The 19,686-nt window shown below is 41.5% G+C and overlaps 1 long non-coding RNA gene across 1 annotated transcript in view; it reads right to left on the reverse strand.

The window, feature by feature from the left end:
- The window catches only part of LOC117779208, a 39,320-nt gene that overhangs the window by 759 nt on the left and 18,875 nt on the right, over positions 1 to 19,686 (reverse strand). The window contains exons 3-4 of the long non-coding RNA XR_004616950.1: positions 10,043 to 10,257; positions 8,775 to 8,776 (exon numbers count right to left, since the gene is read on the reverse strand). This is a non-coding gene — a long non-coding RNA (uncharacterized LOC117779208). The remainder of the gene's footprint in view (positions 1 to 8,774; positions 8,777 to 10,042; positions 10,258 to 19,686) is intronic.

The following is a 19,686-nucleotide window of genomic DNA, read 5'->3' on the forward strand; positions in this document are numbered from 1 at the left end:
TAAACTCCTCTGACAAACCGCTCTCAGTGTGAGTGCTTCAATGGGGGGGCTGTGGAGAAAAACGAAATGTGAATATCGGGATTTCTTAACGTCTGCATTTCCGTGACATGTGAATTGATGGCGAGCTCCAGAGCAATGACGGCTCCTCCTGCTGTCCCCTCTCACAGCTGATTGGACAGAAGGGTATTGGTGCTGTGTGAAACAAATGTTAATAAAGTCATCAAACTGCTTGAGAGCTGAGATCTTGTGAACTAAAGTGCAATAGCTCCCTCTTGTGCTTGCTTGGTTAGATGAGTGTCTTTGAGGAGAGTGGTGACATTGAGGTGTTCTGGTCCCAGTCAGCCGCCACTTGCATGGTGTATAAATGTCTCTCTGTGTCCTTGTCCTGTATGGAGGCTGTTGACTGAGGGCTCTTTCCTTAAGTCTGCATCCTTCTGAACGCTTGTCACATCTGCTGAGATGAACCAACACACTGTTTTTGGTGTGGGTGAAGTTTGGGGGAAAGGGAATCTGTTACTTGCTGTTGATTCTTTTTAAATGTAGCTTTTTCTGTGGTTGTAGCACCTGAGTAAAAACATTTTTAATAAAATAAGAATTGAATAAAACAGACAACAAGAGTATTAATAGTATAACACTGTAAAATGATTATGGGCACTTGTGAATAAAAAAAAAAAGAAGATCTGGTTTTAACAACTACAATGGATGGAGCATTGTTAGACAAAGTCGAACAAACACATCAGCACCAGCAGTACAGTCGATAAATAACCAGTCTATCATAAGGTTAAGTGAGTGTAAAAGTTATGATTCAGACAAAAGCAGCAGGTACTACATGTACTGTGTATAAACTGGAGAGTACTACTTTAAATGGCTACGCAATCAGCTTTTAGAAGACGATCACTTTTGGCTCAACACCTGCACTTTAAAAACGGGAATTAAAAACGGCCCCGCCCGCCTTCCAGTGATGCTAACGTGAGGGCTACAAACAAACGGTGATAAACACGTGAAGCTTCTTAATCGTAGAAGAGGAGAAAGACTCAATGAGAATGAAGTGACAGAGCTACAGTTCATGACAGAGCTTCATTCAGGTAAGCACATGTTCTGTGGGCGTTTATGTGCGTAAAAAATAACCGCCATTTTGACTTGTGTTAGCTTAGTGTGTGTGTGAGTGTGCGTGTGTGCGTGCTAAATATCTTCCATGCTAGTGACCCACTGACCTCTGCTACCATACAAAAACAGGACACATCTGCTCTTATGTGCGTCCTCCATTTTATATGAATATAAATATATATTTTTTAAACTTTTATGTTGTGATCCACTGACTCGAAACAAATTCCAAATTGCTTCTCTAGAGACACAGGACACAAAAAAGCGCTTCTGTCTGTATGTCACTGTGGCCGAGAGAGCTCAACACACAGCAAATTAAGAAAACACATGCAAATAGAAAAAATACGTGTAAATTAAGAAAAAAAACATAAATTTGACGACACATGCGCTGCAAAAAGGACCCAAAAAAGTGATGAACGTGGCTATAGTTCAATGATGAGAATGAGCACTTCTCGATAAGTTTGTAGTCACATTTCCTTGGAAACATTTGCATTGTCGTTTTTTTTTGCAACGCATGCCTCGTCAAATTGACGTTTTCTCAATGTGTAGGTGTTTTTTCTATTTGCATGCAAACAAGTTTATTTCAACATTTAAATACTGGTCATTGCTAGTTTTTCCTCACTTTTGCTGAGGGATAAGGACAGAGGTTATTGCACCTTGTTAAGCCCTATGAGACATTGTGATGGCAATTTGTCTTTTAAAGTAAAAGCATAATGTTAGTTTTGTTGTTGCAGTGCTTTATATCAAGCTCAATTACACAGCTTTTATTTTGAAAAGTTGCAAACTTGGGTCTTAAGATTGTGTCGATTGCTTCACAGACCTCTGAAATAGATGACATGTGTAAATGTATGAAAGAATAACAGTTAAGTAAATAATTCAAACTTGTATATAACCACAAATTTATTATTATTATTATTATACAAAACAAAATTGGTCAGTGGGTCATGTGACATGATTTAATATATATAAATAGAGAGGTGGATCCTGTTTATCTAATGTAATTATACAATACAATATAATATAGTCATGTGACTCACTAACTCCAACAATTTTTGTACAAAATCCATCATTTTGTGGGCTCTGTTTGTCTTGCTGCTTAGCATTACTTAACTCTTGGAAAAGCTCAGTACTGTTTCAATCCCTGATGTGGGCACGGAGAAACCGCTTTAACTCAATAGTTAAATCACTTTTGTTAGTTAACATATCTCTAAGTGTAACAGGTTTTATGATCTTAATCACAGTGAGAATTACCTCTGACTGTAAAACCTTCAATCAATCAAATTCATTTGTACAGCCCATATTCACAAATCACAATTTGTCTCATAGGGCTTTAACATGGTGTGACATCCTCTGCCCTTAACCCTCAACAACAGTAAGGAAAAAACAACAAAAAAACCCTTTTAACAGGTTAAAAAGAACGTAGAAACCTCAGAGAGAGCCACATGTGACGGATCCCTCTCCCAGGACAGACAGAAGTGCAATAGATGCCACTTGTAACGTAGAACATCAGAAAGATAAGGGTGTTTGCAGCATTGATTAGAATAAACACTTTGTTGCATAATGGAAGGTAAATGAATTGATGGATTATTGTCAGTAATGGTAAAGTATCTGAGTAGAAATATTGTATATCAAGCAGTCTTGTTGTAATCATAGTCCATGGTCAGCAGCCACCACGATCATGATCCACCATCACGATCTGATGCCACCATAGTCCACAATCATGATCCACTGCCGCCATAAGGATCCACCATCAGCTGCCACCTCAATCGTGGTCCACCACCACTATCAGATGCCAACACGATACAGGATCCGCCATTATTATCACGATCAGCCAGCAATATACAGGATCCGCCATTATGATCACGATCTCTTATACGCGTTCCACCATCATAATCCACGATGTGGCTGCAGCTGCGGCCCTGGATCTGCGGATGATAAGGCATAGGGGCTCCGGGGAAGAAGTCAAGTCTTGATGACATATTAATTTCTTTGATGTGATAAGGAGGGAGAAGAGGAAGGAGAAGCTGGGAAGAGAAGCTCCATGTGTCATGTGTCCCCCGACATTCTAGACCTATAGCAGCATAACTAAGAGCAGGTCCAAGACAAGCCTGGAACGGCTCCAACTATAAGCTTTATCATAAAGGAAGGTTTTAAGCCTACTCTTAAATGTACAAATGGTGTCAGCCTCCCGAACTGTAAGTGGGAGATGATTCCACAGGAGAGGAGCTTGATAGCTGAAAGTAAGCCTGAATTCTGGGTTGATATGGATATCGGCTCTTTAAGGTATAATGGTGCCATATTATTAAGGGCCTTGAAGGTGAGGAGAATTTTTAATTCTATTCTAGATTTACTAGAAAGGAGGAGGCGCTCCAACAACTGTGTTGAATATCTCCTAGCCTGGAAAAATAGTGTTAAAGTGTATAAGAAGGCCCCACACAAAGCAAGAGCTGCCTACTACTCCAAACTAATAGAAGAAAAATAAAAACAACCCCAGGTTTCTCTTCAGCACTGTAGCCAGGCTGACAGAGAGTAACACCTCCACCGAACCCAGTATTCCTCGATCCCTAAACAGCAATATCTTTATGACCTTCTTTAATGATAAAATTCTAACTATTAGAAATAAAATCAACCATCTCCTGCCCTCAGTTGGCACTAATACCCTATCAAGAACAGAAATCTCAGAAACAGCTGAGAATCTTACCAATTATTTAGACCGCTTCTCTCTGATCACCCTCGATCAGCTGAGCAAAAATAATCTCATCTTCTAAAACCACAACTTGTATCTTAGATCCCATTCCCACAAAATTACTTCAAGAAATTCTGCCCCTAATTGATAGTACGTTACTGAACACAATCAAACTGTCATTATCATCAGGATATGTACCACAGTCCTTTAAACTAGCTGTAATCAAACCCCTTCTCAAAAATGCTTGAAAAGGTTGTAGCCAATCAGCTGTGTGAGTTTCTCCAGGAAAGTAATGTATGTGAAGACTTTCAGTCGGAGTTTAGAGCCAATCACAGCACGGAGACAGCCTTGGCAAAAGTCACTAATGACCTTCTAATAGCTTCAGATCAGGGATTTGTGTCTGTCCTCGTTCTGTTAGATCTTAGTGCAGCATTCAACACTATTGACCATCAAATTTTATTACAGAGACTAGAACAGTAACTTGGCATTAAAGGAACCGCCCTTCCAAAATCGTCAATGCCAACTGAGGGGAAATGGGACAAATCTGGCATCACACGGTCCTGTGGAAGATCGGCCATGTTTTGCTCTCCAACTTTGGATTGCATTCGTCTACAGAAAACAAAGTTTCTGATAATTCTCAATGATAAAGAGTTTGCAGAGGACATCCGGCATTTCTGTCCTAGCTTTGAGAGCATATGGTTACTTCCAGAATGACTAACTTGGGTATGTATGTGTCTTAGAATGATTTGATACGTGGGATTTTTTGGGTAAGATTATAGTAATTTTTATGCTTCCTGTCAAGGCTGATCTGTTAATCTTCTCCCCAATCTCAGGATACCTTGGTCTAGGATCGGATCCATTTTCAATATAGGACTGTCTTTTTGGCAGGATTTTCCTCTCTCAAGGAGAGTAATGTCTGGTTTAAAGTATTGTCATTGTTCGAATGCGAATATGGCTCTGTCAGCATCTTCCATATCTTCCACAGTCAGAGCTGTTCTTAATGTCACCTTTAGTCTTTGAGCATGTCCCTTCAGTGATTTATGACTATTTAGCTGCAAACTAGCATTTGTCATCTTCCTTCTTTGAATGATTTCCTTTTGTCAGAGTTCTTTGGCCAATGAGATTCCTCTTCTTGTAGAAATTCTGGTCCTTGTAGACATCTTTTAGACTTCAGGAAAGGTTCAACGTTTAATCCCCTTCAAACATCATCTGCTGGATTGCGTTTAGAGTCTACAATCCTCCACTGAGTCTCCTTTGACAAGTCATGAATTACAGCAAGTCTATTGGCCACAAAGGTGTGGAATCTCTTGGTTTGATTGCAGATATATTTAAGTACAGATTGGCTGTCTGTCCAAAAAATGGACTCTTGAAGGTCAAGCTGTGGCTCTGAGCACAGCATTTGAACTACTCGTACAGCTAAAGTAGCATCTAGTCTAGGAATAGTCATGTTTTTCAGGGTAGTTACTCTAGACTTTCCTATCACAAAGCCACATGAACTTTCCCCAAGTTGTCGGCAAATCTAAGATAACTGGCCGTTCCATATCCTTCTCACTGGCATCACAAACGTGATTTTGCGTATTTCACCAGGGCCAAGACGTAAGGACACAATGTGATTAAGGAATGCATACTTTGGGCTTAACTATCCAATAGGATGTGAACACCTACATGTAACATAGAGAGTGACAGTAATTCTAGCCATTTATGAATGTGCTGTTGGAATGGGAGATGCAAGTAGAGAAAGATATACAGTATGCGGATGCTGTGGGAGACATCTTCAGACTTGGGGGTGAGAATTGCTCATGTTACTCTGTTGAAGTTTGTAAATTGTTTCACCTTCTGGTCTCCTTGATGCATCAAGTCTACATTAAAATAGTCTGCATAAGAGATCAGCTGCTGCCTGAGTTCTCCTTTCACCAGCTTCCAGAAAACTTCCATAACAACTATATATAATCAGCTATACATTGAAGTATCAATCGCTGCGGTTCAACTTTCAAACCCTTTTACTCACAAGCTACTTGCTCCAAACATAACAGATGTTGATGGACACATGTAACACACAGATATGAGCAGGGCCTTAGATGAGAGCTGAAACATCTTCCAAGTATCTGCATCCAAGTCCAGTTGCCATCGAACCAAGTTTTCTTGGACAACCATGACCTGGATGACATAGAATCTTCACAAACAAAATGATTATATGTTGTGGCAATAGCTTCCTGTTTTCTGTATATTTCCAAGACATTAAAAGTGGTATCAAGATAATATATAAACTTCATTGGGGCAGCTTGCTGGCTCCTCCGTTAATGTGCGTTGGGCAGGCGAAGGGCTTTATCGTTGGTGGTGAAACAGTGCCCCCTTTGGGCTTGTTCATCACCATTGCGTCTCAGCTCACTGATCTCAGAAGAAGGCTGGAGCCCTCTGACACTGTTATGCAGACAGAGGAGGTGGCAGGTATCCAGTCAGTTAGAGCAATGCATGTTCTGATCATGTCCATAGTTGTCAAGCAGATAGTCATCCTTCTAATTTAGTGTTAGCTTATTTAAAGCTGAAAGTCACCACAAATATACTAATGCAGATAAAATAACTGGGGTTAGACCAAAGATTCTAAGACCTTTAGAGGAATACTTCTCTTTCCAAGAATGAGTTGAATAGATTGATGGCTCCACATGGTGAGGAACCACCTGTCAGAAGCTCAACTGAGTCTCATAAGACGGAGACGCTATTTATACAACCTTGCATTAATAGTAAGCACTTCTGATTTGGCTGTAGAATGTTTATCTGTATTAATTGGTGTTGACTGATCAGATAATGTGAAGAACGTTGCATTAAGTGTGTCTCTACAGATGACGTCCAGAAAGAAACATTGCTCCCAAAACTAAAACAATACAGAGGCAAGCAGCAGTTTGCAGAAGAGGTATTTTCCAACATGACTATGATCCATCAAAGCACTTTGTAAAAAAAAACTGTGAAAACAATGACCCACCCAAGTCTGTTCTGTGACTTGAATCCAACAGGAAACCTCTGACAATTTTAGAGCTGAAGTGGCAGAATAAGAAAGAAAAGACATATGTAGCGCCCCTTTAAGTTCTAAGCCAATGGTAGGAGCTGAGGTGTTAACATCTATATAGGTCCGTGAGCATTTGCCTTTATAATAACTCAAGAGAGGAGTTTAACTGTGTTGAACAGATTACAAATGTATTGCCTCACAACAATCAACATACAGTCACAGTTCTGGATTTGTTGTATGAACACACTAAAAAATGCAAAAATAGAGCTCTGTTAAAGTCCCAAATAAAAGAGAAAAATAAAGAATAAATGTCCTTTAAATGTTTGTGACCCCAAAAGTGCAGTATTTGCCTCCTTGTGTGTGTGTGATCAATATTATGTTCCCTGCTACCCAGGTAGGCTTTGTGTGTGTATCTGCTTATCTGTCATCAACTGACATTGAGCAAGTCAGTCGTCTCCTATGGACAAGTCCACGGCTGGTCACATCGTATCCAAAGGCTCATGGGACTGTTAAGTTCTCTGGTAAAATTAAACTAAATTACTGGTTTTGCCAGACCTAATGTCAATAATCTGCATTGTAAACAATACACAAGGTGACAGCACATCCCTCTGCTCTGTCAGTGAATTAACTTTACCCTCTGTATGAAATGTGTTATGCAAGTAGGCTGCATTGCCTTGAATGCAATTCATGCAGTGTCTGACCACTAGTGTGGCTGACACACACACACACACACACACACACACACACACACACACACAGTCTGAAAGAAAGAATATTTTCTCTATATCAGCTCACAAATAAAAGACCGTCTGGGGTTTAAAAGTGATCACAACCACTTGCTGATTGTGTGAAATGGCTTCACGTATACATGACACAATCCTGAGAGAAACAATGGGACATTATTATTATCATTATCATGGATTGTATTAATTTAGGGCAGGCAGTGGATGAAATATCTGAAAAATGTATTTGCATACATACACTATGACCTGACATATAGGATCTTATTTTAATACAGCTAAAGTAAATCCTGTTATTGACAGTATTGTCTAGATGTATGTGCCTCTACCTGTTAGCATAGCTACAGGTCTACTAGCTGGACCTCATGGTCTATGCCAGGGGTTCCCAAACTTCCAAATATCCAAAATTAAACATACAGCTTCTTAATATATTTCCCTTATTTTTTTTTATAATTAATAATTTGTCATGTGTTACAAACATTCCTTGTCATTTCTGTAATATTAACCATAAACACATTTATATATACATATATATTCTAGTTTTTCTATTTTGTTATTCTTTACATTCAGTATCTCTCTCCCGTTATAAACAGTGCTTGTCATACAAGTATGTTTGTCTCTGTGTGTATACCTGGTCCCTCACTAGTGGGAGGGGTGGGCTTGGTGGCTCCTACACACTTTATCTATCCTAGGTTTTATGGCTGTCAGACGAATGTCATTCTCCACTTGTAGATATGCTCTGTGCTTTGTTTTCAATACCTGCAATGTAGAAAAGCCAGACTCGCAGAGGTATGTGGTGGCAAATGGAAGAAGAGATTTCATTCCTCCGAGTTTTAGATGCCAAGGTGGTATTTTATGGTTGTGGCAGTTTTGCAGCTGAGTCATCTTCAGTCTGCTTGTCTGATGGTCTTTTTCCTTTTAAAAATGTGTCCATTTTTGCCTTTAGCAGGAGGAAGCTAGCTATTTCTCAGGCACACAGCAACTTTCTGATGCAGCGGCTGCTCGATTCTGATTGGCTTGAGCGGTGTGTGTTTCTTTTAAATTAAAAGATTGGCATTAGGAGAAAAAAAGATTGGATCCAAGGACACATAGATTTCGATATGCAGTTATTAATAACATCTAAAAAACATATTGAATTAAATTAAATTTTTATCGTCACATTGTCCCCCCTTTTCCCTTACAGTTTCCGCTCACAGACCCTCTTCTCTACAAAGTAGATGCTTATTAGCATCACGCCAACTACTGAAATATGAAGTTTAACTTGACACAGAAAAACGTCCAAACTACAGATTCAAATTCAAACCCCAATAAATCAATAAGGCTTTGCTGGTTTTTGGGTCGAACAACAAAGACATGCTTTAGCTGGCATCAGAAATGCAGCCAGTTAACTTGCTCTTTCATTGGGCCCACTGAAGAACCAGGTCGCCAAGTGGCACATGAATTCTATTTATCTACTCCACAGCAAAGAAACCAGTTTAGCAGCAGTGACAGCTGACAACAGGATGGACCTGGAAGAGGTTGAAGAAATTTCCCGTACCACAGAAAACAGTGTTGGACAGGCTGACAGTGCACATGCAGCAAAGCCACATTGGAATAGATCTATAATATTTGGCTGAAAGCTTAAAGCAAGCGTTGCAATTCTATTATTTTAACAAAATTTGAGATTTTAAAAGGGACATTCCAAAATGTAACATAGTTAGTGTTAGTTTACACAGTTTACCCACCAAGACAAGTTTTACTCAGTCTGTAAAAGTCCATGAACTGTATATAAACATGGATGACGCATCTCCACTCAAAGTTTCTTCATGTCAATCAAGTCATTTTAGTTTTATCGATTTCACTCCACTAACATTGAGGGGGCAGTGTGTATGGCCTGTACTTCAGTCAGCCACCAGGGGGCAGTCAAGACTCTTGTCTTCACCGTTAACACTCATATAAAGTCATCAGTGAAAACAGTTTTCATTGTGTGGTTGTGAGAAGATCTGTAAACCGGTTACTTTGGTTTGAGTTTGAAAAACACACATTTATAACTGAAACCCTGAAATATAAACTGAGGGAGTAGAGTTTAAAAGGAGGTGGAAGTTATCAGGTGCAACGAAAAATGCTTTAAAGTTGCATTATGGGAAATGTAGGTCACAGACAGTCCTCCCTTGGCCTCTGCTTCCATGTTCATTTTTGAAATAATTGTCTCTGACATCAACAGTCAAATCCATGAAACTATAACTTTATTTAAGAAACAGGAAGTTAAACAACTTCACACACATAATCTGTTTATAGAGATTAGGAAACATTGAGCTCTCACACAAAGCTCTCAACTTTCTCTCTGAGGATTCTATGTTCTTTTTACCCTGTTAAAAGGGTTTTTAGTAGTTTTTCCTTACTCTAGTTGAGGGTTAAGGGCAGAGGATGTCACACCTTGTTAAAGCCCTATGAGACAAATTGTGATTTGTGAATATGGGCTATACAAATAACATTTGATTGATTGATTGAACCTTATGGAGGTACAACACTCAGTTGCTGGAATATCCCTGGGATAGTTTTACTGATTATCACTAACATGTAGAATCTTGTTTTTATATGCAGTATATCAACAGCAAGACTTTCTTCATGTTTTTGGGAGTATTAGTGTGTACTCATGATCTAGATATGTTGGTTGCTTCTTCCACACGTCTTTATGAATGTACTCTCCTAAAAGCACAGTTTATATGTAGAACAGTTAACCCCTCCCTCTCTTACCTTCCCTGAAGCCTCGTGGGGAAGGAGCGTCTCTTACAGATGTTACAGTAGCACGTTGGAGGCCCAGCAGGCTGCAGGCTCGAGCCCTTTCTCCATCCGAGAGCTTCCATGTCCTGATGACCAGGGTTTTTACACACAAGCTTTTGTTTTTTTCGTGTTTGAGTATGAACTGCAAATACACAAAGAGACAATCAGTCAGAAGGGTTGTGTTTGTATAATATGATGTTTGTTCCTCTAATATATTATTATTTATTTATTTTATTTCTATACACTCCAAAAAATTATTCAAGCCCTTCTTAGAGGTGACAAATTTAAATATTGTTTGCTTTATTAATATATATCCATTTAAATAGTGTACATTAATATTTTACAGATGTAACACTAAATAGTTTAATTGTTTCACTCACATTCATGAACGCAAAATAAATGAGTTTAATTGGGGGACTGCCCCTAGTGGTTGATTCTCCCGATTTTCTTTGGCCGCCATTTTCTCAGTCTGCTTTGAGCTGCAAGCCAGAGTCACTGCCGCAGGTGGAAGACCAAACCTTGGTGAGTAAATATATTTTGTTGTAGTTTCTAATGTTTCCTGCTGTCAAATAATGTGCATTCCGTAATATTGACCGAAATATGCGCAACAGCCGACAAAATTTAATCCAGGCAACTTTTGCTCGGTTTTTAGTCAAATCGGAATTGGCGGGCAATCTGGCTAGCTAGCTAGTAATGACCGCCTTTTCCTCGCTGCAGAGTGAGAGTGACTGTAACTCACTAAAGGTTTAAGTGAGTTACAGTGGTGACTTGCTCAGGTCTATAACCACTAGTCTTTAGTCTTAACCCTTGTGTTGTTCCTGGGTCGAATTGACCCAGAGTGTGTGTGTGTCTGTGTGTGTGTGTGTGTGTGCGTGCGTGAGATCATACGCAAGCCCTGGCCGGTCAGGGTTAGGGTTAGGGTGACCCAAGGATTGTCATTATCCAATTCTCCTGGGGTAATTGAGACCAATGGATTGTCATTCTCGATTGTCATGGAAGGGGTCATTTAGACCCCCAGAGAGGGCGCTGTGGTGCTCTGTGGGGTCATTTAGACCCACACCTGATTCCAATTAAAATCAAGGGGGGTACATTAGACCCACATATAAGTCTCAGTGTGCCACTCTCTCACGGACCATGGCACGATGTCGCGTCAGGAGCGTTTCACCAGAGAACAGGTTCTCCAACAGCTATTCTCCCAGCAACCATCCTCTGAACCCGAAGAGGACGCGAAAGAGCCAGACCGAGAAGCGGACGGACAAGGAGATGGAGAAGCAGACCGAGAAGCAGACAGAAAAGCAGACCGAGAAGAAGACAGAGAGGATGGAGACGGAGACGGAGACAACGGCGATAGCGAAGAAGACGAAGACGACGACGGTGACTACGAAGACGACGACGGTGACTACGAAGACGACGACGGTGACGAAGACTACGACCCAGTGGGTGATGCTTCTGCAGATTCTTCATCCTTGGAAGAAGAAGAAGAAGGAGGACAAGACCACGGCGACACCACCACCACCACCACCGGACTCGTGGAAAGAGAGACCTTCCCCTCAAGAAACGGGGAAATAACATGGTCCTCGAGGGCGTACGGCCGAGAGGAGGGCCACTGCTCCTCCTCCTCCTCCTCCTCCTCCTCCTCCTCTGCTGCGGCTCAAAGCGGGGTCCCCCGGGGCCCCACGATCCACGCGACGTCCCGCACCGGTGACCTAGCCTCGACGTTCCACCTGTTCATCACACCGACGGTAGAGAACATCATCATGGAGATGACGAATCAGGAGGGTTGTCGAAAATACGGTGACGAATGGAAAGGGATGGACGAGACCGACCTGCGCGCCTACGTAGGGCTGCTGATCTTAGCGGGCGTGTACAGGTCCCGGGGCGAGGCCGCCGCCAGCCTGTGGGACTCCGAGAGCGGCCGGGCGATATTTCGTGCCACGATGCGCCTAAAACTCTTCCACACGTACTCCAGACTGCTGCGCTTCGAGGGCCGCGAGACGAGATGCACGAGACGAGCCACGTACAAATTGGCGGCCGTGCGAGAGGTCTGGGATGCGTGGGTGTCGCGGCTACCGCACCTCTACAACCCGGGGCCCGAAGTGACCGTGGACGAGCAACTGGTTCCGCATGGTCGTAATGTCACGTGCGACAATTACTTCACCTCCTATGAACTCGCGCGGCAGCTCCTGGAGAGGAAGCTCATCGAGGTCGGCACTGTTCGGAAGAACAAGCCCGAGCTCCCGACCGGGCTGCTCGCGGTCAAGGGAAGAGAGGTGTTCTCATCCAAGTTCACATTCACGCCCACTGCCACTCTGGTGTCCTACATCCCAAAGAAAAACAGGAATGTGGTGCTCCTGAGCACACGGCACCCTGAGGCCAACATCAGCGACCGCGAGGACGGGAAACCGGTCATCGTCCTGGACTACAACCGCAACAAAGGTGGCGTGGACAACCTAGACAAGGTGATCGGAACGTACAGCTGCAGGAGGATGACCGCGCGCTGGCCCCTGGTCGTCTTTCACAACATTCTCGACGTCTCTTCCTACAACGCCTTCGTGATATGGAGAGAGATCAACCCAGACTGGATGCCGGGCAAGCGGAACTAGCGGAGGGTGTTCCTAGAGCAGCTGGGAAAGGCTCTCGTGACTCTGTTCATCGCACGAAGGGAGCGCATCCCCCGCACGGACGCGTCCGCCGTGGTTGTGAAGGCTGTAAAAGCCGCCGCCGCACAGAGAGCTGTTGACTCCGACGCTCGACCCGAGTGTCCGGCCTCCTCCATAGCCCTAGCAGCAGCCCCGCTCGGGGCGAGTAAGAGGAAGAGGTGTCAGATATGCAGCAGGAAAAAGGACTGTAAAACTCACACCATGTGCCGCGGGTGTAACAAATACATCTGCAAGGGCTGCTCACTTGTCTATTGCGCTACGTGTGCGTCCTAATATGGGGTGGGCTATGTGAGGGGGCCAAGAGCCCGGTGGAAGCAGGGACAACACAAGGGTTATGCCACGGGCATTTTTAGCAGCCGAAATGTGTCATATGTAGAGGAATTATGAGCTCATATAGCCACACACCAGCCGCATAACGTCCGCACAACGTCGCCACCGCGGAACGTCGCCACCGTTGAACGGCTCCGTGTCACGGTTGTCAGTTGTTCTCACCGGCAGCGGCTCTGTGTCATCATTATGACTTAGTATCTGATTATTATCAGATACTAAGTTCAAACTGCAGTTCATGTAAGAATTCTACTTTATATTTTTGTTTGTAATTTTCTATTGCGTTGTTCAGCATTGTACTTAAAAAGTGTTTTGTATTTGGGTTGTTTAGGCCTCCGCCACTGAGGGTGCAGAGAGGGACATTGCACTCGCAATCATGTGGATATACACTATCTGAAGAGATGGAGATGTGGAGCCAGAGGACGTGGGAATCGTGATTGAAGGCATCAAAGTCATGGACAACTTAGGAAGGGTGATAATGGGGTTCATCATGCTGTTTGGGCTCATTAATGCTTTGATCTGAGCTTTCCAGACAACCTCAAGTACACTTTCCAGTTTATTCAGAAATGAATTTGAATGTGCACAAGCTCTATGCAAAGATACAGCAGCTGAAAATAAAGTTGTTTGCATGAGCGGGAAACACAGCCGACAAAGTATGGGAGAAGTATGTTCACATATGGAAATTCTGTCCACATAACTTCCCCTTTCCATCTATGTGACTTTGTCTCTGCTCTACACCACTTTTGTACTGCTGCCTTGTCACCTTCATGACTCTCAACTCAGGCCAAATGGACATAAACACGATTTTACTGTAGTTTTCATTGGTTGTGAATGACCTCTTAATGCTGCCAGTCACTCTGTTACAGATTAGAAGCTACATTTAAATTACTGCTTTAATGAGTTATAATGAGTTAAATCCAGATTCTGTTGGTCTGTACTGTTCTTTCCAGTGCACTTCAAAAGGTTTAGCATTAAAGAAAAGTGTATTCAAGTAAAAGTTAATATATTATAAGTATAAAAATGTATGTATTGATGTTGAATTCAGGATTACTGTCAGGATTGTGTTGCTTTTATTTCGTGATCAGTTTGTTTCTTGATATTTGTTGTAAAACAAACAAAAAAGTTTTCAATGTTGGTTGGTTTTTACTATGCCAGTTTCTGAGCATTTTAAAATTAAAAAAAAAACTCAAACAAGGTTTGTCTCATGCGTCTAAACGGGGATCAGATGAAAAGCAATATTACCTTATTAATTTCCAATTATATAATTTTGTGTTGGACTAACTAAAATCAATTTAACATCATCTATGTCGATATTTTACTTTAGCTGCCTTTAAAAGAGATAAGTTGGTGTTATGTAAATCAACTTAACTAATCAACTAGTTAATGTAATAATGTTATTTTAGCTTTATGTGAGAGAAATTAGTTGGACTAATGACAAGAAATTATATTGCAGGGATTTCATTAAATTGAGTTGGAGATACAATTGAATTGAGTTCACCCAATGAGTTATTTTTTTCAGTGTAGCCACTAACAGGAAGTATCTTTTACAATTAAAAATAAATTCATTGATTTCAGGGTATTTAATGAATTTTACTTTCACTTTTTCAGAAAGTGTAACTGACCAGTGGATTGGCTGGTGTACTGCAGGAGTCTGTCTCAGTCTCAGGATGGTTGGGGTCAGGGGGTAGTTCAGAGGAACATGTTGTTCTCCTCCATCCCGGTTCAGCACAGCTCTAACACAGCCTCAGAGTTTGAGACAAAAGAAGGTCTAAAAAGGCCAAACAGAGACACAGACAAAGGGAGTAAACAGTCCTGCAGATGCACTCGCGGATTTTACCACCAACAAATCTCTGATTCGCTTCTTGCTCACTGTGGATGTCTTGCAAACATAACACAGCTTTAAAACATAAGCTTGGTGGGAATTTTAGGCCCTATGATCAAACTACAATGCCACTGAGTAAAGTGCATAACTCCACCAAGGCCCAACACTCCCCTTAAATACAACCAAGTTGCACCAATCATGCTTGATTTCTTTTTCAGTCAAGATACATAAATTATTTCCTGAGAAATCATCAAAAATGTTATCAAACACTCTCATCTCGCAATCTTAAAGAAAGTGAAAAAATTCCTGGACCCACAACAACATTTTATGAATTCTTTCTATGGTCCATGATGTGAAAACCAAGGAGGAGCCCTGATTCCTCTGTGAGCATCAGGAACCTTCCCCCATTATAGTAGCTGGGACAGAGATATCAGAAAGAAGCAGCTATTGAGACCATGAATGTCAGGTATAGTGAAGACTAATATATGGGAATTTAAATATCGATCATATTGTTGCATCACACAACTCACCCAGTTCAGCTGCATGTTTCCTGAGGTAATGTCCTGTCAGTTGTCTAAATAAACTACTAACTTTTTATTTTCCAGGTTTTTTAGAAGAACACAATGTGTATATATTTAATGGTGTGTGTTCAAAGCTATGGAGCTAAAAGTAAACATGGAATGAATTAAAGTTCAGTGTGTAAGATTTTGGTGAAAGGGATCAATTGACAGAAAATGAATATGAAATAATCCTACTGATGTTTTAACTAGTGTGTTTCATCTAAATTCAAAAAATTGTGGACTTCTTTCCCCCTTAAATGAGCCCCTTATATTTAAATACTTTATATTTACATCAGGAGCGGGTCTGGAAGGGGAGCGAGCTGTGAGGGGAACTCAGCTGCAATATGCAACTGCACCACCACATCTCACCAAATTCTACACACTGAATCTTTAAATGTGCATCTTACTGAATCAGGAATTGGACATGGATGTTTGATATGTCATTGGCCCCTCTGTGTAAATTGTGGCCCCTGATTTATGAAAATACTACACCAGCCTCTGGAGAACAACCCCCCAAGCTAGCTTGTCCTTAACATTTAACTCGTTACTTTTCTCTTCTGGACAGTCTGACAGGTCTTGACCATGACCTGACAGACATATTCAGCCAGAAGTGACCACACTGAAAGACATGTTGGTTCAAGGTCATCGACTTCACAAAAAGCCTTTTTTCCCTCGTTAATGTCCCGTTTGTTGTATAACTGGACACAAATGCTGCCAAAGAAATAGAACAAAACAAGAAGTGCAGGGAAAAATACTTAATCAACAAATTAAATTGCTCACACTCAGAAGGCTGGTTAGAGAACTCAGGTGATCCAAGAGCTGAAACTCAAAACAGAGACACAGGAGCTGGACTGAACAGAACCAAAGTGAAGAGACGACCTGACACAGACAGAATAACTGAACCCAGGTGAAACACATGAGATCAGGTGCACACAATCACAAGATTGAAGTGACCAACAATGACACATGGGGTGAACAGGAAGTGAAGGTCACAATAAAACAGGAAATGACACAACATGGACGTAACTAAACTGAGGCGAGGGACACACAAGGAAGGGGAAGATTAAAATACAGAGTACGAATCCCAAAACACAAATATACAACAACAAAGTCCAAACACAAGATCATAACTGAAATGAAGAGTCAACAATTTGACTGCTATATAGAGCACTATATAGTGAGCTCATCGGAAAAGAACAAAAAAGCTTCCCACACTATTCACACTATTTTTGCCTGCATCGAAAGATGACATCATTGCCACAGGAATAAAATGTACAACAACAACAACGTGGAAAATCCCAAAGTAAATTTTAAATGTTTATTTTGCAGCATTAATGTAAAAACACATGTTGGATGATCATCTTTAAATGTGGAAATAAACTTGTTTCCCACACTTTGTGCTGTGATGAGCCGCTCTGCTTCTATTTACATTAGAACGACAGGTCGGGCTGTTCCTGCTGCCCTCGCTCCTCCCGTCTCTCCATCACGAGTGCAATGCATGATGGGATATATTGTTTGGTTAGTGACTATTGGTTGTAAACCACTTTTCATGATGCATTGTGGGAAACAATGAGTCAATTACATAGGGTATAAAAAAAATCTGTAAACATTCAGACACCACTAAAAAATGGCGAACTCACTATATAGTGAACTATACAGTGATTAGTGAGGGATTTGGAACACAGCCATAGACCCACAGATGAACAGATTAGATTTCAGTGGTCAAAGGTCAGGGTGACCTCATATGAGTCCAGAAAAAAAAATGTAGTCAGACATAAACTGCACAGGTTGAAGGTGGCGAACAACCACAGGGTGGAAGTTTATTTCTGAGTTGCTTGCTTTTGTGAATTGTCTGACAGTCCTGATCAAACTGTCTTGTGGGCAACAAGCAGCCTGGAGACCAGAGGTTCCTCACTGTGTTGTGAATAAAAGATCCAAGTACTTCTTCACAAAGCTAGTACCACTGTAAACTTGTGTTTTCTTTCTCTCCTCGTTCTTGAAGTGAAGCTGCAGGACTCCTCTGGACCTGAATGACCCTGCTGTGAAAGCAGACATTCTGAAATCAGCAAGTTTCCAAAATCCACCCTGAAACACATTCATAGACCCAGGACAGATATAATACAGAGTTTGATGACATCAAATAACCCTGAGGGAGATGAGTGAATACAAAGAACTCCTGCCAGAGAGGATTTACAATGCAAAGCAGCCAGAACACTGGAAAGAAGAGTTATCATGTTGACTCCTTTGAATTATTTTAGGATGTTGAATAATTCTTCCAGGCATTGCTGCTGTAGAGCTGCTGTTTTTGGTTGAGATCAGGAAACACACAACATGCTGGGGCTGAGTTGGTGCTCGGGCCTAGAAGGACTGGATCTGAGACATGTGGTGCAAATTGTGTCTCCATGAACACATCCATGTTGTAAAGATGAACACTGGATACCTGAAGGCAGGCTTGAAAATAATGCATAGATGATAGCAGTATAATAATAATAATACTCATCATCATTTCTTTGTCTTCTCTTTTCATCCTTGTTTTCATCTGATCTACATATTGGATGGAATTAGAGGTGATCACAACATTAAAAGATAAACATTTCAAACATCCCTGTCACAGAGGAATCATTGGATCCACGGTGTGAGCAAGACAAACAGACATTCATTCACTCATCACCTGCAGAGGGGTGGAGGCAGAGACCAGTCATGGTCAGATACGATCAGAACTATCTGCATAGTGAGATGCCTGTAGAGATAAATGAGAACATGTTGTTTGCATCTTTGCATAAATAATTCAACGGAACACTGACTATTTTCAGTAGAAGAGGAGGAGCTGGTGTTACATTTCCCTAAAGCTGCACTAGAACTAGTTCAGTTTGGTGTTAGTGGTGAACACTGGCACAGACAGTCCACAGAGCAGCATCAGGATGGAAGGGATCTTCATTGGTGTCTTGTGTCTCTCAGGTCAGTGAATTTCACTGTTTGTATGATGTCTAACAGGAAATCTGAATATAGAGATTAATTTGAGTCCTCATACATAACAAAAATAACTGGTTTTATCCTCAGGGTGCCTCACCTTCTCCACATGCCTCCTCCATCAGTACCACTTTGTGCCTGATAAAATGACTTGGACTGAAGCTCAGAGCTACTGCAGAAAGACGTACACAGACCTGGCCACTATTGAAAACACTGAAGAAATGAAGAAACTTAAAGACACAGTTGCCGCCGCTGGTTACAGCTCTAAGGTTTGGATTGGCCTGTACAGTCACATTGACTGGAAGTGGTCAGATGGGTTCAACCAGAGTGGAGCTGAATATAGGAACTGGGTTTTTAACTATTTTGCATCCAATCAGCTCTGTGTGGGCATGCAGAACTCAGGAACATGGTTTGATGATTTCTGCCATGTACAGAGTCCATTTGTCTGCTACAGAGGTAATGATGTGCTTTATATTGATCTTTACTATACAACATAATGTAAAGATATGATTTTGAAAACCATTGTGTGATCTCAACAATCCCTCTTCTGTTCTCAAACTTAACTGCAGGAACATTAGAGGATTCTGACTTTGTGCTAGTGAGTACAACAAAGAATTGGACTGAGGCTCAGAGGCACTGCAGAGAACACTACACAGATCTGGCCACTGTGAGGAACAACACTGACAATGACAAGATACATTACTTGATAACACCTCTCCGATGGGCATGGATCGGTTTGTACAGAGATCCTCAGATTTACTGGTCCGACGGGAGTAACTACTCATTCAGCTCCTGGTATAGGGGTAACAACAAACCTGGCTCGATGAAAGTCATATGTGGTGTTGCATATTTGAAGACGGGAGGAAAATGGAGGTTATTTTCCTGTGAAAAAAGAAAACCATTTGTCTGCTACAGCGTCCCAAGTGAGAATCTTTTTTGTATTTCTGTGCCGCTTATTTTTTATTTGTGTGTTTTCTGACAGGCCTGAACAAACAGTCTTGTAGGCAACATGCAGCCCAGAGACCAGAGGTTCCTCACTCTGTGTTTTAA

The sequence above is a fragment of the Hippoglossus hippoglossus genome, chromosome 18 (assembly GCF_009819705.1).
Source record: "Hippoglossus hippoglossus isolate fHipHip1 chromosome 18, fHipHip1.pri, whole genome shotgun sequence".
Taxonomy (NCBI): Eukaryota; Metazoa; Chordata; class Actinopteri; order Pleuronectiformes; family Pleuronectidae; genus Hippoglossus; species Hippoglossus hippoglossus.